We start from the raw sequence: 5922 nt of genomic DNA on the forward strand, positions 1-5922 counted from the left end.
AAGGGACTAAATCACATGGTACAAACCAACCAAAAATGTGTCATTTGATTCTTTCCCTTTAAAGTAGGGAGACACAGAAATAGACTGCATTTCTCGGGACTCCTCTGCACATCTCTTACAGGCTGGCTAGCTTAGTAGGATTATACTTGTTGGAGTCTTGCTTTAATCCTCCTTGTATGCAAAATGAACTGTTTTCGGGGCCATGGACGAGCATTGAATTTCAGCCTTTTCCTCTGCGGTCATGGGGACAGTAAGTCTGGCTACATCTGTATTCCCCCCATTCAGAAGATTACAAAGTATTTTTTAATGTATAACATTTTTTTTTACTAGAGTCCAGTAAATGACAGTTTAGAGAGAAATAACAGACTGTGAAATAATACAAACTTTTTCACTATTCATAAAATAATACAATCTTCTTCAACCAACATCTTCTCTTCATCTGCTGTCTCTTGTGCAGTTTTACCTGTAAAATAATTGTGAGAATGTTATTTCTTAATAATCGAGAAGAAATTGATGGATCAATTACACTGTGTGAAACGCATAATACCAATAATCTTTATGGAATGCATAAGCATGTCATTAAATTTCTGCGCATGCATGTATATGGGACCTAGTTAAAACTTATACTGTATGTGTGTAATTTAATTTTCTGCACATGCCTTTCCTATGTAACCTGGTAGAAACACATATGTGTTTCATAGAATTTCTGCTTACGTGAAAGAACTGTATGTAAGAAATGTATGACACGCATGTGCAGTATAAGTATTGACAATTGAATGGTACACATAAATTACCTTCATTATCCAATATCGCTGGACATTTTTCCTACAAGAGCATAGTGTTGATGTTCATCAGCCTGCCAAACCTGTAAAACAATGATTAAAGAATGACTAAATTAATTTGTATGTGTAAATATAAATTGGAAACAATTTTGGGAGTTTTTGTGACCCCTCCTTAGTTCTAAACTCTCCCACTTCTGTTTAATCAGTAGGTCCTGGAACACACATGTGAATGAGTGGTCTATTAAAAGATTTCTTCCCCCGAAAGAGGTAGAGATAGCTTTACTGTTACAGCAAGCGAGGGAAGTATATATTTTGTCTTGCACTTTATTTTTAGATTTCTTTTCAATAGAGCACTTCTGGTTTTTAACCAGTTTTAACTGCACTGTAGGTCATACATAAATAGTGCTTTCTAATTATTTTTTTAACCCATTAGGGTATATTGTACTGTATGATCACCATGGTTCAAAGTAATGTCAGAAATCCATGAAAAGATGTAATATTTTAAGTTTAATTAATCTATTACACGTTCCATTATTGTTTAATGCACCTCCACACTGTTTTTGAGCTCTGCAGAAAGGCTTTTAAATGACAAACTGTAAGTATTTTCTTAAATTGAAGAATTAAGCAATTTATTCAAACAAGGTGTTTGAAAAACTCCATTAGCTTAATGTACTAAACATGAGAGGTACATTCTCTTTTAGATCGGTGGCCATTTCATGTAACGAAATGTAGTATGTGATGTATTGTAGTAATATTGTATGTGATTATACTAAAAATTGGAGAAAGATAAGGTAATTTGGTAAAAAAAAAAGTAATTATTTTGGGCTATAGAATTGGGACTTTTAACATTAACCTGAAGTCCTGCAGCAGTCGAGTGTCACCAGTTTTTAAAGATTGCTACAATGTGACTTCAGCAGAATACATGTTCATAATTCCACCATCCTCAATCCCGAAGAAATTAATGGAAGTGTTGGTTGCTCTACTTCCATTGTGATGGCGTTCACCACCCCAAAAAAAGCATGTTGCATCCGATAAGGCACAAGGGCACATGACGTGCTGGCACCCATGCATACTAATACGTTATAGGGCACTTCTTTGCATTTCCATAAAAAAGATCCGACAAAAATGAAGATAGTAGGTCTAGAATTGGTATCCCCTGATATTCTAGGTGGGCTAGATTTTCCACATTATGTCATCAGGAGTCGAGATGGATTTTCAATATGTGCACACTATATCCAGATGGTTTCTATTAAGGTCTAGATGTTAGCACTTTTTATAATTAATACTTTGCACAATTTTCTATAATAATGCTCTAGGCAATAATTACACAGATAAACATATTTTGTTGTAGTAACATATATCAATATCCCAAATTCCTCCTACTACTCTGTGCTTTTAATTTTACTAGAAAAGTCTGTTAGGTTCAAGCACATATATTTATTCTCTGAATGTATGTTTGGTTTGTGAAAATTTCTTATGACCACACCATATGTGTATATACATATATGTATACAAAAGAAAAAATTCAGTAGCGCCACTTGTGAAACAAAGTGAAATGAAGTGAATTAAACCGTGCAAATACTGTGTATAATATTAATCAAAATGAAATAACAATCTAACAATACAAAAAACAATAAATGTGAAAAAATGTTAAAAATATGTAAAAAATATAAAAAACCCGTGCAGATATATATTGATAACAAATATCAAACAGGGAAGAAAAGGGACAAAAAATGGAAGAAAGTCCAACCCTTAGTACAAGTCCAGTAGAAATTCAATGGTGATTGGAAATGCTGCTCAGGGATCCACGGCTGCTCTCAGAAGGAATAACCAATTCCAACAGGAAAACTATAGAAAGAGAAGAACAGAGAGCGCACGTCCCATAGTGTAAAACAGTACATTTAATCAATAAAAAAGAGGACAAGGGGATTAAGAACACTCACAAAAGTACAAGATAAAAAGGCAATTTGTGATATATAATCACCACCAACAAGGCCACACCGTCCTGGAACACATCAGATGGTAGATAGTCCCTCCGGTTCACCTCCAGCAGTTGTCGGGTGCTTTGGAACAATGTCTCTCGGCGTCAGTGCAATTTAGAGATTCTTTCAGCCTCAGATCAGCTCCATGCGCTCTCCGGCCGTAAAGCGCGCACTGCGTGATGACATAGTGTCGTGGTAGCGTGCCCTGACACGTTTCGTCACGACAGTGACTTTCTCAAAGGGAATGAGAAAGTCACTTTTGTGAGTGTTCTTAATCCCCTTGTCCTCTTTTTTATTGATTAAATGTACTGTTTTACACTATGGGACGTGCGCTCTCTGTTCTTCTCTTTCTATACATATATGTATATATAGGATTTCATATGGATTCAGATGCAGTCACTTGTATCTACAACATACAACAGCACATGTCCTGGTAAAACACTGACCAAACATGGAGCGTTCATGGCGAAGTGCATAGTAGGTGGGAATTGCTGATCAAGATTAAAACAGAAGGGTCCCTGCTTCTGAATAGGATTCACCCAGCTAGAGTCCCATCAGGCTGCATCAGTCTGGAATAAATGTGCAGTGAAAGTAGACAGAATCAGTCACTCTCTTTGTGTACCTCTAACAGGTGATTACACTGCTTTTACTTAATTTTAATCACAAATTATTGAAAGAGGGGTCTCCATAGCAGAGCTGTAAGTCTGGATACATTTGTATTCCCCCAATTAAGATGATTAAAAAGTTTTTTCTAATGTATTACATTTTTTATTAGAGTCCAGTAATTGACAGATTAGAGAGAAATAACAGACTGAAATAATACAATCTTATTCAATATTCTTACAAAATCTGTTGACCTAAACAAGTATGTTTGGAAACTGACATTAACCAGACATTTTCTTTTAATTAAGAACACACCAGACAGTCAATTCTGTGGATTTAGGATATCTGGCGTATCTCAGGTCCCTACTTAGGGAATCAGATCCTTATGATTCTCAGGTTCACTATCCAAGTGAGTTTGTTTCCATTGAACCCTTGGACACTGTCTCCAGTCTATAGCTAGGATAATGCATTACCAAGGCATTACATCTTCTAGGTGACACCCATTCGTATATACAGTAAGACTTGAGTCTGGTCCATCTGCCAATTTTCAAAATTATTTTATGTACATTTATCACAAGCTAAAAATGATGGTATTATTTTAGATCTTGAGTTCAGATTTTTATCCACATATCACACGAAGGTTCCCATTTTTTTCACCTACGAGGTGCATAAAAGTCTCCTCAATCCACCTAAAAGACCGATTATCTTGGGGATCAGGTCGATGATGTCTGGCCTGTCCCAGTATGTAGATTACTATTTATAACCTTTGGTGGTCAGTCTTAGATCACATATTCAGAAAATGTTGCACGTCACAAACAGGCTTTGTATACGAGCATTGATCATTCCAAGGGTATTGGGGTGGTACAATATTTCTTGAATAAAGATGGTATTTTACCTCCCGTCCAAAAACAGTTTTTATTGGACAGCATTAGTTTTATACTCAAACATAATTATTTTTCATTTGATGATGCTTTTTATTTACAGATCTGTGGAATGGCCATAGGAACCAGGATCACCCACAGCTATGCCAACCTATTTATGGGAGGATTCTAACACCTGGTCCAATACCTCATGGGGGGCGAGTCTGGTTTACTATAGCCGATTCATAGATGAGCTGCTTATTATTTGGGATGGGGATGATATTAGTCTTTTAGATTTTCTTTCAGCACTAAATTCTAATTCTATTGGTTTAACTTTCACTTATACCATTGATCCAAGATCTATTGTATTTTTGGATCTCCTCCTATATATAGATGAAGTTTCCAATATTCAAACTGATGTACATTTTAAACCCGTCTCACGTAACAGTTATTTGGAAGCAAACAGCAACCATCATAAAAATGGTTACAATGTATTCAATATGGACATTTCAGTTGTATCAAGAGAAACTATTCTTTGAATAGTGATTTTTAGAAACAATCCATTACATTGAAGAAACAATTTTTAGATAAGAATTATATCCCAAACCTGGTTGAGCAGTCATTCTCTAGAGTTAAGGCTCTAGATAGATCTACCCTTTTGAGTGATCATAAAGATAAGTCTATTAAAAAGGATAACAGCAAAGAAAACAGGGTATAGGTTCAAGGGGGACAAATGACCATGAGATGGTAAAAGATATATAATGTAAGTAGCGGAGCACAAACCAGTTGTGAAAGGGTTGATAGATATGCAAACAAATATAATACCCTGAAATGGCTGGTAAATGCCACACATGGATAAAACTCATAGACTGCAACCCTAAGTCCCCGGAGTAGACGTTACTCACAAGAAATCACCGTAGTGCATCTCCTGCTGTGTGTATGAAACACTGCCTGCTGCACAAATCCTCCAAAGATTCCTCGAAGGCGACTCTTCAATCGATCAGGTAAGTAATGCAAAAATAGATTGAGGTAACCTAAATTGGATAAAGCTCTGCAGCAATTCACAAATGTATGTGAATTCTTTGATACATGCACATTTAATTTGTATCCAAAAAGACAGCCACTGACCAAAAATAAGTCAGTGTGCTATCCTATGAACATGATAGACTATAAGATGATTTTCAAATTTAAGACAAAATATATATACTAGTAAATGTATTATTTATTTATAAAATGTTTTACCAGGAAGTAATACATTAAGAGTTACCTCTCATTTTCAAATGTCCTGGGCATAGAGTTAAAATGACAAATAGTACATGGTTACAAATACAGTTACATAAGTGAACAGGGTATACATTATATAAAAGACATTGCGTGCACAGTTAAAGATAATATATGTTATGGGTGTATGTAACAGTTAAAGACTAGATTAAAATGTGAGACAGCTTTGCTTTTGAAAGAACGTTAGGTGGTGGATGTAAGAGTCTCTGGTAGGTTGTTCCAGTTTTGGGGTGCACGGTAAGAGAAGGAGGAGCGGCCGGATACTGTGTTGAGCTTTGGGACCATGAACAGTCTTTTGGAGTCAGATCTCAAATGATAAGTGCTGCATGTGGTAGGGGTGAGGAGCTTGTTCAGATAGATGGGTAGCTTGACCAGAATGTATTTGAAGGCAAGACAGGAAAGGTGAACTTTGCG

At 36.0% G+C, this 5922-nt stretch overlaps 1 long non-coding RNA gene across 1 annotated transcript; it reads right to left on the reverse strand.

The window, feature by feature from the left end:
• Positions 1 to 304: 304 nt before the first annotated feature.
• Positions 305 to 3323, reverse strand: LOC142503394 (uncharacterized). The gene is made up of 3 exons (XR_012804006.1): positions 3211 to 3323; positions 795 to 865; positions 305 to 463 (listed from the first exon to the last, which is right to left on the reverse strand). It is a non-coding gene; the product is annotated as an uncharacterized LOC142503394 (long non-coding RNA).
• Positions 3324 to 5922: the final 2599 nt, after the last annotated feature.

This window comes from Ascaphus truei, chromosome 10 (genome assembly GCF_040206685.1).
Source record: "Ascaphus truei isolate aAscTru1 chromosome 10, aAscTru1.hap1, whole genome shotgun sequence".
Classification (NCBI taxonomy): domain Eukaryota; kingdom Metazoa; phylum Chordata; class Amphibia; order Anura; family Ascaphidae; genus Ascaphus; species Ascaphus truei.